This window comes from Mastomys coucha, unplaced genomic scaffold (genome assembly GCF_008632895.1).
Source record: "Mastomys coucha isolate ucsf_1 unplaced genomic scaffold, UCSF_Mcou_1 pScaffold23, whole genome shotgun sequence".
NCBI lineage: Eukaryota > Metazoa > Chordata > Mammalia > Rodentia > Muridae > Mastomys > Mastomys coucha.
This window is the reverse complement of record NW_022196906.1, coordinates 92285604-92301975: the sequence shown is the minus strand read 5'-3', so window position 1 is coordinate 92301975 and position 16372 is coordinate 92285604. Positions and strand designations below refer to the sequence as shown.

Below are 16372 nucleotides of genomic sequence, written 5' to 3'. Positions count from 1 at the left end.
TACTTCAGTGTGTGTGTGTGTGTGTGTGTGTGTGTGTGTGTGAAATGAGTGTGCTTGAGCAAGACACAGGTCTGTGAATGCACATGAGGATGTATATGTGGCCCTGAGAATGTCTGCTGGTCTTTGGCCTGTGTGAAGGTTGTATTTGTGTGTACTGTGGGGCAATGGACAGTCTGAGATCTTGGCCAGTGGGGCAGAAAGAACAGGAGGAGCTGTGGGTGGGCAGAGATGAGGGTGAGGTGACTGTGAGACTGCAAGAGGATCTGAGCGAGAACTATGTCCTTCATGCTTGTTAGCTGAGGTGTGCCACCCTAGATGAGGCTTGGGGCACACATTCAGACAGGGGAACCCTCTTATCTCTCACCAAAGATGGAGCACTGTGGCCTTTGTCTTTTTATGGGTGACTTGTGGATACCCCGGCAAGACCCAATGAAAGGACCTAAGGCAGCCTAAAACTCAGACCCACCATCTTTGGTCTGAGGCCCATCTTCCCTCATTCCCTCTCTCTGAGCTCCAATGGCTCTGAAGCTAAGCTCCTCCCTGTTTTCTGGGTGTGCTATTAGTGACAGCCAGGCTGGTTTTGGGGGCAGAGAGAAGCATGTAAGGTTGTTGGGGTCTCCGGCACCAGTGCTGCCGACTAGGAGGGAAACATGGTGCTCTCTGCGACGTGTCCTCCATGGCCCCACTTCAGCTCCTCTGAGTTTGGGAAATGCCTTTGATCCCTGAGTTCACCAAGTTCTTCTATATCATGTGGAAGTCAACCAGGCCAGAGACCTCCATTGCTTCTTGTACTGCCTATCTAAAGTATCTTCCAGGGTAGCCATCTCCTTCCACTCTGCAGAGTGCTTGAAAGCTTCACAGGAAGTCATCTTGTAGAGAAATAGTGAGGACAGGCTCCGGAACTGGGACCTTGGGCTTGGGTTACCAGTTACCAGTTACTAGTTACACTGGTAACTAGAGGAAGTGCCTTCCTCTAGAAGGGCACTTGGAGTGGCAGTTACTGTAGCCCCTCCTCTAGAAGGCGGACCCTCTGAGTGGCAGTTCTTTCCTATTTCCCATGCCCTCTCTGCTCTCCAAGAAGATGGTCCACTCACTTTCTGCATCCTGATCGTGGCCAGCCTTACAGGAGCTATGGTTTCCCATGGGGGTTTCCTGACTGGTGGTCTAGTGTGTTGCAGGTCCAGCCCTGACCAGGTACTCCCCTCCTCAAGATGTTTGTCTAGCAGACCTCTGCTCGTGGCTGGGTCCAGAGGTGGGGGTGGGAAGGCCTGCAGGCCGCCTGCATCCGGGTGGGCCTGGCTCTCTTCAAGCACTCACTCTCCAGCTGCAAAACTCCCAAACACATACTTTGGGAGGTCAGCCTGGCCTGAGGCTAGGGCACTCCATTATTCCAGTGACATATCTTTGAACATGCTACAATCCTTCCACTCCTGGCTCGGCCTTGTCTCCACCACAGCGCTGGCTTCCTCACCCCTCCTGAAGGACTGCTTAGCTCCAGACTGGTTCCTAGGTAGAAACCGCAGTACTCTTGGCTGCCACTGCCTGGAACCCCTCCTTTGTGGCCATCTGGCCTCTACTGGAGGAGGATGCTTGGCTCTGCTTTTTAGATGCAAATTCCCTTGAAGAGTAACATATGAGAGTCTTAAGACCCTAGCTCGGGAGACTTTTTCTATCTTTATCTCCAGCACTGGGCTCTAAGATGAAGGAGCCAGGAAAGGGTTGATGAATGGTCTACTTTTGCTCCGTTGTTTTTTCCTTTGCCATGATCTAGCCTCGGGCCACTTCTGATTCCAACAACCCTATCTACAACAGTCCCTTCCACATGGTACTCTATTTATGGTGTCCAGGAAAAGGCTCTTGGGTAAGAAGAGATAGGTTTTGTAGCCCCATCTTGTGATTATTTGCTGGATAGCAGTACGTCTTTTCATCTGTCTGAGCCCAGCTTCTCAAGCATCTCCATTATGAGACCTCCTTATCTATGGCCTGGGACCCTTGTACAGCATCCACCTATGCTGCTGGACCCAGAACTCCCATCTGTAGTTGGAAATCCTGCTACCCATGGGGTTGGGGGAAAGCATGCTATCTCATGCGTGTCATGTAGCAGAGTGAGAATGATCTCTAGTCCCAGCCGTGAGCTCTCATCTAGACTAGGTACTCTTGAATCCAGCTGAGGCTGGCTGCCTCCATGAGCTTGGCTGGTGGATACAGTCTGCCTAAGGAAGTAGATCTTTCTCCCAAGCTCATCTTCTGTTTAGAAGAACCAGAACTGTAGAAAGGATCCAAAAGATGGTTATTGTTTTCCCTTTTGTGCAACGTGAGGGAACTCACTTATTATACACTTGGGTCTTCACAAGGTTATCTCCTCCTCATGACAAAGCTGATATTTGTGCTTTAGGTTCATAAGGAAGGAAGTGAAACATCAGGTTAAATATTTGCCCCATATGAGCCAAGGAGGATGTGACTGGAATAGAGTCCAGCCAGGACTACCTCATTTCTTGTGTCTTCAGGCTCATCTGCAACACAACGACTGGGCATTCACTCACAGACCCTCTTTCTTCCCACCAGGACTTCTGTGCCCATTGTAGTATGCACTCGACCACACTCGGGCTTCCTGATGGTTGACTGCCATCTTCTCATGATGGTGTCAGGGGCTCAGGATGTCACCACGGCCAGGAAGTAATGAATTTTAAAACGTAAAGTCTGAAAGGGGCCATTTTTAATCAATGGAAGTTACTTTTCGGAACATTAGAGGCTGATTAAAAAGTGACCTTCCCAGGCTCTCAGAGGACACCGAAGTCTTCCACCCTCTGCCTGCTTTCCAGCTTTCTCCTCCCCAGCTTACCTAGACTTATCATCCACACACTATAGTTATAGAGTTACAGTTTTAACAGAGAAAGGGGGACCGAGAAAAGCTGGAGAAGGCAAGCCTGCTCCTTTATGTGGTGTTGAGTCTTTCCCAGAGTCCCAGAGGCCGTGAACAGTGCTTGTTCTCTGTCTGGGCTTTGGCATTTTCTCACATGAAACACCTAGGTTGGGACCAGCCAGGATCATCCCACTGACAGAAGACTGGAGTCTAAACTGGCTATGGAGAGAAGGGAATTGTATTGTGTGAGCTCTGACTGTCTGACTTCAGAGAGGATGGACCTAGCTGCGCCTTCCCTCTGTGATCAGAACTCCAGCTCCATCTCAGGTTCCTTCTTTCTTAGAAGCCTTAAAAAAATAGAGAGCACTGCCCTCCTGCAGATGTGAGAGAAGCTCTGATTGGCTCTGTTAGGCACCATCTGCCACTGAACCTATCCCTGTGACCAGAGAAGGAATGCCTGTGGTCCAGGTCCTGTGACCTCTCTGGGTTGGGAGTGGAATTTGTGCTTTGTCCAAATGCAGCAAGGGGATGTAGAGGGAAGGACCGGTTCCATAGAAGGAGGATGGCTGCTGCCCAGGCCCCAACCATGCCACCTGCCACTGCTGAGTTAGGGATTTTAATCCCTGCTCTGGAGGCCCCAGACTTCTGAGGAGGAACCTTAGGGATATCTGTAAATAGTGAAGTATTTTCCACCTCTCAGCAAGGGTTTAAATGGGCTGAGGAACTGGGTTTCTCTCTTGGCTGCTTCCCTGTTGGGATTTCACATAAGTTTTCATTTTGATAAATCTTTTTGATTTTGCTGATAAGGAAAAGGCCTGGAAACCATTGCGATAGATGATATCGGAGGCTCACACTTAGAATATCCTTGTGAGTTAGATGCCAAAGTGAGTAATCCTCTGCAATTGAGGGCACATGTTAAAGAGTAAATCTTTAGCTCCACCCTGCCTACTCTCCTCGGTGTCTGTTCTTTTCCAAACGACCCTGCTGGCTTTATTACCATCTCTGTCAAGCTATGGCCAAGTCTGCCAGCCCCCACCTCCAAGGACCCACCTGTTTCCTGCTTTGCAAATATCTTGCAGATGCAAAAGGAAGCTGGTTTTAGTGCAGAAGAAGGCCACTCTCTGTGTAATTGAGTGCCGAGCCCTGCCTTCCACAAGCAGAGTGCTGAGTTCCTTAGAGATGCCATACTTCACAAATGCCATGTTGCATTCTGCACTGCATGGACCAAAAGAAAACAGCTCTCAGGGATATGCTGATCCCAGCATTTGGAATTCTAGGACAAGATACAAATGAGGGCCTTCAAAACATGTACATATACATCCTCCCTTTTCCTCTCTCTATCCTCTTCTCTCTCTCCCTCTCTCGCTTTCTCCCATTCTCTACTTCCCTCCTTCTCTCCCTTTCCCTCTTCCCTGTTTGTCCATCTGTCTGTCTGTCCCTCCATCTGCCTCTCCCTCCTTCCCTATTCCTCCTCCATCTCTTTCTTTTGCTTTCTCTTTCTCTCTCTCCCTTCCCCTCTCCCTCATCTGCTGTCCATCTGTCTGTCCATCTCTCTTTCTCTCCCTCTGTCTCTGTCTCTGTCTCTGTCTCTGTCTCTGTCTCTCTCTCTCTCTCTCTCTCTCTGTGTGTGTCTCTCACACACACACTCACACACACACACACACACACACACACATACACAATCACAATGTAAAGTGTATTTCTTCCTCCTACCTTGACAAAAGCACTTTTGCGATCACCTAGAAGGGAGAGCTTAAAGTCAGAATTCTCAGAACTGTCCACTGTAGTATGGCAGCATAGCATAACTCTCAATACACAGGCCACCCTGTTCTCTCACACTGCTCCATAAGGGTGCAGCATGCAGGAATGTGGACACTTCAGCTGCTGTCCAGGCTCTGCAGACAAATGTCCTTGGCCATCTCACAGGCATAGAGCTGTACATACCGATGACTCCTTTGGAGGACAGTGTCGTGGAAGATATCCATTCCCTACAGAGTTTCATAAAATACAGTTTAGGCACCCAGAACATGTTCTAGAAGGGTGCATATGTACTCAGCCATGCCCTGCTGAGCATGTGAAATCCCCATTTGGGAGCTGTGGTGGAGTTAGTGAAAAGTCTAAGGCCCCGGGCTTTCGGTAGAGAAGCAGGGGCTCTGAGATCAGGTGGTAATTTATTACCATTCAGTGTTACTAGTTGCATCCAGGGTCTGGATCATACGTTCTCAACTATTCACCGGAACTAGCTCTTGTCCAGTTGTTAGAAGGAGCAGAGGAACAGGACAATAGATTAGAGATTTTAACAGAACTGCCAAGATAAAATGGAGATTGGATACCTAAGTGAGAAGTGAGGTAGTCCAAGGTGTGTGCTTCCTCAGAGGGAATCCTAGTAAGTCTGCGTCAGTGACTTTGATAATCCTCGTTTCTGGAGGCAATTAGAGAAGGAAGGATTTTTAGAAAAAGATCCTGGAACACAGAGGTAAAATGCGTCCGCTCTCACCTCAGGCTGCCGAGAAGGGCTAGAAGGCTTGCCTGAAATATCATATGGCCCTACTGAGGAAGCATGTCACTGTGTTCTGCACCTTTAAGATTGGAGAGTTCTTCCTGTGCATGAGGTTGGGCCAAGCACATGAGAATCTGCCTGGAGCCATTTGTACTGCAGCCCAGAAGTTCTGCATGGAAATGGTCTTTAAAGCCACCACCATGTCTGAGGCCAGCCTCTACCACCTGGGAAGCCTTAAAGAATTCTCTCTCTCTCCTTAAATATCTCCTCCTATTCTGCTGGGACCCCGGCTATAATCCTCTCAGCAAGTCTGCTCCACCTGACCTCCTTGTCATCTAGAGTCTACTCTACCCTCATTCCATAGCAATATTTTTGGCACTTGGCTATATACCAGGAAGACTATATTTCTTAGCTTACTATGGCTGAGGGCTAAGCTGACGTAAGATTTCAGCAGTGGATTGTGGGAGGAAGAGCTGTGTAAAGGATGCCCTGGTAAATGCTTAACAACAGGATGTTGTTTCTGCCCATTTCCATGGTGCAAAGATTCTGACCATGGCGGTTTGTTGTTTATTTCATATAGGGCAATAGACACCTCTACTGTGGTCAGAAGGGGACAGCAGGTTAATGCCATAGAGGGAGAAAGAAAATGTGGGCTTTCTGTCTCAGTTATTCATGCTGCCAGTGTTGCTTGTGGTCCTTTTCTGAGTTTGCACAGAGATTCCGATGACCAGAAAATGTATCTGGCCATGACCAGAAATCAGCAGTGGGTCATGGTTCACTATGAATTTGCTTCATGGATAGAAAGGACTCTACATTTTATTTGTGCTAGCCAAGTTCAGCTAGTCTTTCTATTTTCTGCCTCGTCTCTGTCTTGGTGACTTCCCTCAGGGCATGCTGTCCCACACACATTATTCATGATCCCCCTGCAAGCCCGGAAGTTTGGTGACTAAGGACTGTTCTTGCCATGTGACAGAGGAGTAAACCAAAGCCCAGATAATCCACGCTGGTCTTGTAGTCTCTTGCTTAATAGTCTGACTTCCTCAACTGCCCTAGGCCCTGGGAGGCGAAGATCTTATCGGATGTATTCCTTATATCGGCATCCAGCTTGCTGCCTGCTGTGGGGCTGTGAATGTTCACTGACTTCCTCCATTTAAGAAAAATGCCCTTGTTACAGAGGGGCTTGCAGAGCCCAAGCTGCAGTTGTGGCTCTTCACATATTTACAGATGTAAGACCTGTTGGCAACACATTTGAGGTATCGGAAGATCCACAACACCTAAAAGCCAGAAGGAATCCCATCTGTAACTTTGGGGTGTCCTGGTATTTTTGTGAGCTCTCCAGTGTGTCCAGCTTTTGACAACTTGTGGACAGCCTTACTTTGCAGGTATGCTCAGTGCCTCAAGGGCCTCTTTGTCTCAGTTGTCAGGGGCGTCAGTGGATGTGCCATCTTTCATTGGTACCAGCCTGTGTGGGAAGGAAGTCATCAGTGTCCCATTCTGGGTCATGTGACTAACCAGCCTCTTCAGACCTTTGGAATTGTGCCATTTCTTATTCCAATGGCTTCTGGACTGGAGCTGGTCATGTTACTTCCCCCTAGGGAACATGTGGCAACATCTGGAGACATTTTAATTATAATCTGGGAGCAGAAGATCCTACTGTGGTCCACTGGTTAGGCCCCTGGGCTACTGCTAAGCATCCTACTATGTGCAGGATATCTCCTATTGTAAAGATGTATACATCCCAAATGCTGGTTGTGTGGTAGTTGAGAGAGCTTAGGCTAGACTTTGTAGCCCTGTGAACAAGGAGCCCCTGGCCGAAGCTACATAGACAGGAGCACCCTCATGCCCTTCTCTTTCATCTGCTGCTTTCCCTCCTCAGATTTTCTGCAAAGCTCAGTTCGCACACATCTTTCCATGTGGGGTCATCTTGGACGTGGTTACTCTTTATGGGCAATGGCAGACTTAGATCCTGAAGTGGCTTGTAAAGCTATTCTAACACATCTCTGGCTGCTACCTACATGCTGTAAATGACAGACATATCAAGAGCTAAAAAATCAAATCAACAATATCCCCATCATCCTTTCCTATAACCCTCCCATAATCCCACCGTCACTTTGACTAATACAAAATAATTGGAGAAATACATAAAAAGTCAGTGGAAATATACAATATGTTGTGATGTATATATATATATATATATATATATATATATATATGTTTAGTGTAGAAATATACAATATGTTGTAATATATATATATATATATATATATATATATATATATATATATATACTTAGCATGCCTTCAGTGAGGGACTGTGAGAATAGCAGTTTTAACACAGAGTTTATTATCAGTAACGGAAGTCCAGAGTAGGCAGTTCAAGTCTGATGTAGCGCCTCAGACACCATCGAGAACTTATTTCCATTTACTTTCTGCTCTCTTCCTTTAGCTCTCAAGATGGCTGCTGCTCCTCCAGCCATGATGTCACCATGCAAAAGGAAGAAAGCAGAATCCCCAAAACGGCATGAATAGAATCCACTACTTTTTATAACTTTTCCTGGAAGCGTTCACCCAGTGACTCATCTGTTGGCTTCATCTATTGGCTACAATGTATCACATGACTTCCTAGCTACAAAGGGATCTGGGAAGGTAAGAATGTGCCTTGTAGCTTCTTTAATAAGGAAATCGAGGGAGTAAGAGGTCACAAAACCAAATGGCTGTTAAGTAGCCAATCTGCTGTGTTAATCACAACAAATCCAATTTTAGAAACTGCTTAGTGATGTGAAAAAAATCTCTCTCATGTAAGCGCTAATGAGGCTCAACCATGCTTAGCCCTGAGGTCAGATGAGATTGAGCATGTCCAGTCTGTCAGGTCCAAAGGAAACTCATTCCCCAAACTCCAAAAGGCAGTCCAAAACTCCAGAAATGAGTGAGCTCACCCTCGACTATACGAGGATTTCTGGTAGTTAGATAAAAGCCAGCGTTCCTCAGGAACGTGTGAAGCTGGTCCCCATATACCAAATGTCATTTCCCTTACCTCTGGCAGAAGGGACATAAGGCCCAGGTGCCAGCTTTCAGTATATCAGAGCACATGCTGGGCTCCAGGTTCCTTCAGTGTCAGTCATGGGTTTCCTTCCAGTTACTCATTTCTCCTTAATAACTTTGCTATTCTGGCGCTATCCCCACCTCCTCCCCCCTCTCTCGTTCTCGCTCAGCCTCTGCTCCTGCTCTTCTCACTGTGTTCTTTCTATTCTCTGATGCCCTGCCATTCTCCCCACTCCCACAGACAGCCCTGGCAAGTCCAGCCTGCTCTCCATGTTCAGTCTACTTCTTTCTCTCTCTGTTCTTCTTTAATGGATTCTTCGACGCCTCTGATTGGTTTTCCCCCCTCACATATCTATAATAAAAACCTTCCTTTTAACCACACCATGGAGCGGTCGTGCCCTTCACTTATACACAGTCTTGTCTGCATCCACCTCTCCTCATCTCCACAGCTGCCTCCATTTCCCAACCCAGGGGTGGTGGCACATTGCCTAAGCTTCCATGCCTTGGGAGTGTTTGGATTCTCAGGGCCTCAGTATAGTTTCCAGAGCAATGGGTTCTCAAGACAGTGCCCAGCTACCGCCCTCTGAGACACAGAGTGACAGCCTGCCACTATGTGAGTCAGTGTGGGAGTTCCTCAAAAACACCAAAAATAAGATAGCATAAGATGCAGCTATAACCATCCTGAGTATACGAAAAAGGATCCACACTCTGGGAGAGGCACCTGCGCAGCCATGGTCAGTGCAGCTCCAGTCAGGGTGGCTAGGAAATGGAACCGGCCTGAAGTCCTGTCAGCAGATGAGTGGATAATGAAAATGTGGTACATATACACAGTGGAATTTCAGCCAGCTATAAAAAGTGAAATCATGTAATTTGAAGAAAATGATAGATCTGGAAAAAATTTTACTGAGTGAGTTAAACCAGACCCGGAAAGACAAATGATGTGTATTTTCTCTCATATCAAAATCTCTCAAATGTATAGATTTCTGTATTTAAATTAGGGTGTCTATATAGGCCAGGAGGTCAGGAAAGGAATCCTGACAGGAGGGAGGGGCTACTAAAACACAGGATATGATGAGGTGGGGTATACTAGGCATGAAAAGGTTTAAATGGTATTGGGATGGGGAAATAAAAAAGTCAGGGGAGAGTTAACAAAAAATTAAGGATTCATTAAAAAGCTATATGGAAGTTTTATAAATGAATTTATAAACTACAATAAAACAACCTAAAAATTAAATAATAGTAAAATGGCTTGGAATGGAGTTACCTTTCAAGGGCCAATACTGTTTCCAGAAACCATAGACTTATAACCAAATCTTTACTAACAGGAGTAGGATACCTCCCTCTGAATTGTTGGCCGAGAAGTCCTATGGTCCCCATAAGAATACTGGCCCTTTTTGTCACTCTTGACTGTCTAAAGAAGTAGGTAGTAAGACTGTGTTGCTGAAGACACCACACGCTTTGGTTACGGAGAAATCAAGTTGGAACCATTCTGGAAATTCTCACTCTGCTGGGAGTATTTTTATAGTGGCAGGAGGTGTGGTGTAGGTGTGATGAAGGCTGCTGAGGGAGAAAACTTAGCAACGGCCTAATCTAGCTTTAGACCTAGCCGAACTCCCACAGTTCCCCAGGGACCTCAGACTGCGCCTCCCCAGTCCTGGAGCAGGGTCCTGTGGCTTCTCACAACCCAACATCTGCCCAGCAGTGGCGTGGCATGGGGTGCGTACAGTCAAACTTAGCACGTCCCACCTCACCCAGTGGCCCGAGTCCTGGGCTAGACACAGACCACCGATTTTAACCCACAATCATGGAAGACAGGGTTTAAAGAAAGAAAGAACCAAGGCTCGAGCAATCTCACAGTCCTTGTGGTGCCTGGGTTTCAGGGTTCACCATGGGACTGGAATTCCGATTTCAGTGGTCCCAGAATTTATCAGAGAATGGGGATTTTAGTACCAGAAGCCCCAGAGTTCACTAGGACCAGTGCTCAAGCTCCAATGGTCCCAAAATCATTGTGGTGCTGGAGTACTCACTCATTCCAGGGATTCTACAGTTCACAGCAGGACTGTTGCGTGTAGTTTTATCTACCCTGCTTTATGCTCTTGGGAGGGCCATGCTTCTAGCCACCTGCCCAGGGAATCATTGGATCCATGAATGAAAGACACATACATGCGCACACATACACACACACACACACACACACACACAAGCTTATTTTTTTAACATGCCTTGCTAGCTCCATGGATGGGCACTTCTAAGCCTCCCACCTGCTCCCTCATGCCTAATCAGGGAAGTGGCCAATGGCCACTTACCTGAGATATCACATGGTTGGTTGGTTTTCTCCTGCAGCTTGAACGTCCCATCTGCCATCAAACTACAACAAGTATAAAGAGAGGAGTTGACAAAGCACCCGGGGACAGGGCCCCATGCCACCCCAAGGTGAGAGGCAGACTTCAGGAAAGGCTGAGAAGGTATCTGCTACTTCATAGAACCCTCACCAGATTATCGCTTCTAGGGGAAAGCCACATGATGTTCATTCTCACAGCCTCAGGGAGCCCTTTCCTGGGGACAAACAGCTGTCTTGATCCATCTCGACCTGGCCTCTGTTCCTGGAACACAGGAATATCCTCAGTTGCACTCAATCCCTGAGCAATCACGGGCAGCCCTCTCACATACACATCCTGCCCCTCACCATGCATAGTCTTAGATGACCAATAGCCCCAGAGGTCACACCATTCAGCCTTCCTTTAGTGTCTTGTTCAGGAAAGCAGACAGAAAGTGAAATTGAGCAGCCATTGGCATCAAAAGCACCAGTGTGCTATCATAGCTCCTGGGCCACTGGGAGGCACTTACTGACAGAACATAGAGTGGGCAGAGAGCTCTGAGGGGGTCCGAGTCTGTTTCTGGTCCATAGCCTCACCCAGGAATGAGGGCTACAAGATCATCTTGCTCTTTGTGGCATGTAGCCACATGATGGATGGTTGCAAGACACTGCTCCAGAATTGCAGGTCATCCTTGAGGTTGGGTAGGCCTGACCCGAGATGCTTTGATGCTGATGAATAAAAATGAGTGTGATGAGAAACTTCTCTGAACATGTTGCAGAGCTGAAGAGAAAGCCAATGCCAACTAGAATGAAGGATTCTAGGTTATATCTAAAGCAGTTTGACGGAGGCTGCGTGAATCCCACATGGTTCTATAAGTCAGCCTATCTCGTGTCCAGCATTCATGTTCATGGGCTTTGATAACATCATGAGACCTCATTAAGTATTAGGGTGCAGGAGAGGTTGAGTAATGAGAGGTCTTTTGTGAGGAAGAAGGTGATCTCCATGTGCCAGGGTTCACATGAGAATCTGTTTATTTCAGCATCAAAACCAGGCCCAGGACTGTGGATATAGCTCAGTTGTTAAAGGGCTTGCTCGGTATGCATGAGGCCTTGGGTTTAATCACACTTCACAAACTGTGTGCAGTGGTGCATGAGTGAGCTCTTACCCGTGGGGAGGTGGAGGCAGGAGGATCAGACAACCAAGGTCACCCTCTGCTATGCAGCGTATTTGAGGCCATCCTCGGACATATGAGATATTATCTCAGCCCCCAAACCCATCCCTTGTCCAAACCAAACCCCAGACCCAGAGAACTGGGTCCTGAGTCCTGGCTGCTCAAGCTGAGGCACACACATAAGCATGGAGGGCTGGAAAAACCAGAGGCTGATAGCACTCACCTGCATTGTCTTCCATACCTAGAGACAGTTGGTATAGAACTGAAACTCGCCTGGCTGAGAAAGAGTTTGGATGACTATTGCTTCCTTGATGTTCTGAATATTTTGCTGTGCACACTGGCTCTGAGGTTTAACCTTCTTTTTCCCTTCTTTTGGACAGTGAGATATGTTTTCCCAAGGGAATTTGGAGTCTGGGTGGGTGGTGCTCCCTAGAAGAGACTCCAGGCTCTACTGTGGTTATGCTGTGTTGTCAGCAAAGGGCCAGAAGAACTGATTCCCCCATCTTCTGTCCCTGTCCCAGGACTACATTTTGACTGGCAAGCCTACAGGGAGGAGAGGTAGAGGGCAGGGGTTGAAAAAGATTGGCCATGCCTAGGTTTGGACTTGTGTTGATACTGTTTGCCAGCCTGGGAGAGCACACTCCTGTTGGTGTTAGTTGCTGAATCCCTACAGCGCTAGAAAGGTCTAGGAAACCTTGGAGTAGACTTAGGTAAGGAATGGGCTCTTTCTTCTGCCACTCCCAAGGCACATAAGGCCTTAGACTCTACCGCAGGTCCTCAGGTTACAGTACTGAGGTGTGTCTCGGCTTTCCATTGCACCTTGGCGGATGGAAGCTGACAGGAAGCCTAAAATCAATCACACAGCAGCTTGACACCCTGGTAATTCTCACAGCATTTGTGGGTGAGCATTTCCTCTAGAGGTGGAGGAGGGGATAAAGCAGCAATGTTTCTGTGTGTGTCCCATCTAGTGAAGTGTGTTTTCAGATGATCCACATTAGCGGATTTTTAATATGCATGAACCTATGTTGGCAAGGAAGGGCGCAGCCTTGTGCCAAGACCCTTGACTTTGCAACTGCTCTGGACTTAGGAGAAAATGGTTGGTGAGTATGTGGGCAGCACTTTTTGATGGCTGGATTGCTCTAGAATACTGACTGCTAAATGCAGTGTCCTAGCTACATGCCCCTTGTAGGGTTTTGCAAAAACCTGGTTCTGATCCTTACAAGTTATCACACCTAGGCAAAGTCCCATCAAAATAGTCAATCTTGAAGTTTGGTTCAGAGGACATGCTTTTCTAGGGGCAGAGTTGTTTGTGGTTCAGAATCAGGCTCCTAACTTTGAACTGCTTGACGGTAAATGTGATGCCTGGCCCAGCTGCATCCTACCTGGCTGCTAGGAAAATAATTTGGCTCCGAAAAGAACCAAAGTAGAGAAGCAGTGGGAGATGGTGAGGAGGGCAGTCAAAGGTCTCTGCTACACAGTGCTGGTGAATAGCTACGGTGCTGGCCTATGGGAATGATCCAAGAGGCAGCAGTTAGCCAATCAATCTTACCATGACATTCCAAGAAAGTTCAAGGGGGATAGGCTCGTTCCAGGAATGGAGATCTCGGTTCCTGATTTCAAGGAGCTGTTTACGAAAATAAAGGAGAAAACAAGCATGGGTCACCAGCAGAACAGTTAGGGACATGTGAGTAGGACAGTGATTCCCCTGATGTCAGGGAATAAACTGGCACTCCCTCGAGCCTATCGGAGAAGGCTCTGTGAATATGGTGTCAAGACGGAGGTGTGAGGTTTTCAGTTGCTGAGAATAGGCCACACGTGGTTGAAGCCTTGTCTTAGCCTGGGCCTGGGGTTTGGATCTGGAATAATGAACGAGGAGAAGAGGAGAAGAGAATTCCATTACCAAAGCCCATGCATGCAGAGATGCAGGCAGCGCCCACTAGTTAGCTCCAAATGATCCCCATGCTTGTCTGCTTGGGCTCTTTCTAGACCCAGATTCTTTTCTGTAACATCCAGGTAGGATCCAGGTGAGTCAGGCATCACAGTTACCAGGGTTTGGAAGGAGAAACTCTTTTAGTGAAGACATTGCAAAGACTGCAAGTGGGTAGGAGGGGATTATTTCCAGTGGCCCAGAGGTCCCCCAAACAGCTCTGTATCCCATCAAGTCAGGAGCACCATGTCGGCCATGATGCTACTTAAATAGCAATAGCAAAATACTAAGAATATTCGAAAACTGTGGACTGGAAAGGGATACATCCTTCTTATCTCTACATTACTGCTGGCTCTTCATCAGTCCCTGAAATCAGCACCCTTATTTTATACCATCCCAAGAAAGTGATGGCAGCCCTCAATATCATTCATTTGAAGCAGACACCACCCCCAAAATTTACCATTATGTGAGTCACAGGCTTGTGCTCAGCACCTCTGAGGTATATAGAAATGAGTCATGGAGATGCTTGTGTTCAGTACCTCTGGTGAGTGTAGACAAGGTAGTTGGTGAAATTCAACATCCATTCATGATGAAGCCCTCAGATAACCAGAAACAGCTGAAGAAACAGCACATAGATTCAGAGAAACTTCATGTGTTTGGGTTATTTCAGTTTCCCTCATTTTCTCAGCCCTGTCTGTCACTTGGGTCCCTTGTTCAGGAATGAGGGAACCAGGGCCTCTGTGAATCTGCCTCCCTCTTTCACTCTTCCACCGCAGGGAACCAGGGCCTCTGTGGATCTGCCTCCCTCTTTCACTCTTCCACCGCAGGGAACCAGGGCCTCTGTGGATCTGCTTCCCTCTTTCACTCTTCTACCGCAGCCCTTGTGGGAGAAAGGATTGGATGCTACTGAGTAGATTGGGATTTTTTTGTTTTGTTTTGTTTTGCTTGTTTACATTCAATTTGAATAAATAAGTAAGTAAATTGAATTTGTAATCAGAAGGCTATGGATTCTGAACGGTCCCTGGTCTAATCCCTGTTTGTCGTAGCCATTCACTCCACAAGCATCACTTATATAGACGATGACTGGCTTCTTCCATGCCTGGGTTCCTTTCCAAACTCCTTTAGGGGTGTAGAGAAGAGGGCAGGGGACCAACTCCTTTCTCAGGCAGGCAAAGGGGCTGACCTCACAGACTCCACTCTTTGCTCTTGGCTACACATGAAACTACAAGTTTAACAAGAAATGACAAGCCACAGCCTGGGAGAAAATGTAACTATTCTGTTTAGTTTGGGGTCACCTTGACACAGTGAGGGTTATCTGAGAAGACAGAATCTCAATGGGGAAAAAGCCTCCATCAGATTGTCCTGTTGCCAAGTCTGTGAGGACATTTTCTTGGTTAATGATTGATGTGGGGACCCAGTTTAGTCAGGGTGGCGCTTGCCCTTGGTCAAGTGGTCCTGTGTTGTACGAGAGTCTGATTGAACAAGCCAGTAAGCAGCAGTTCTCCACAACTTCTGCGTTAGTTCCTGACTTCAGGTTCCTGTCTTGAGTTTCTACCCCAACTTTCCCTCATGATCAACTGTAAATGTAAGCTAAATAACCCCTTCCCTCACCAAATATTTTGTCATATTCCTTCAAATTTATAAAACATTATAACAATAAAAATAAGTATTATAAAAGTTGTTTGATATAAAGCAACAATCAATTTAACAGTAGATGCTCATCTACAGCAATAGTGAAAATACATTTTTCTCAATATAAATTTTAAATAACTCCAAATATATTAACTGTATATTTCAAAATAACATATCACTACTAGTATTTTCTTAAATGAGCATAAATATATAAAGTGGTTTTGTTTGTTTGTTTTGTATTTAGTAGAGTTTAAAATCTTGGCTCTTACTGTGGTACAAGCCCAAAATGAGAACAATTTTTAGACCTTGGATTTCATTGTAATAAGGCTGTACTTCAACAACCCTCACATCACCAAAGGATTTTACCTCCATCGTAGCTAAGCTGAGAGTTGACAGTTCTGCTGCACCGAGGAATGAATTGTAGGCACGATTTTTGGATATAGACTTCCTGCTATGGTCAAAGCTATTTGACTTGAGTGAGTGACTTTATTCTCAGCCCACAGAGAGCAGGTTACATTCATTTAAGAAATGGTGTAGGTATTAAGATGGCCTTTGCATAAAGTCATTCACCAACTGTTTCAATGAACAATGGTTCTGCTTGGAGGGTGGCACAGACATTAGGTGAGGGTAAGAATTTGGTTCATTAGATGTGATAATTTGGAATAGCATTTATCTCAGAGAAAGAGTAACTTATAAAGTACTCTTCTTCAAACTTCATACAAGAGTTGCAAACATCAAGCAAAGCATTCATTCTCACTCTTTGTTGTTCTCTTACAAGCCACCTCCCTAATTAATCATCTATGTTTCTTTTGGGTATATAAATACTTTTGAAATATATAAGCTGTACTGGAAACCATAGTATAGTGTAAAAACATGAAATAAACAGTACTACTAATAGAGAGGCTGAGACAGGAGAAGCA

The 16372-nt window shown here is 46.4% G+C and overlaps 1 long non-coding RNA gene across 4 annotated transcripts in view; it reads left to right on the top strand.

The window, feature by feature from the left end:
* Positions 1-1011: 1011 nt before the first annotated feature.
* The window catches only part of LOC116073418, a 114000-nt gene continuing 98639 nt past the window's right edge, over positions 1012-16372 (top strand). For 3 of the 4 annotated variants that reach the window (XR_004111795.1, XR_004111792.1, XR_004111793.1), the window contains exons 1-3: positions 1012-1194; positions 7809-8008; positions 10748-10837. This is a non-coding gene — a long non-coding RNA (uncharacterized LOC116073418). The remainder of the gene's footprint in view (positions 1195-7808; positions 8009-10747; positions 10838-16372) is intronic. The other variant, XR_004111794.1, reaches the window with a different exon arrangement.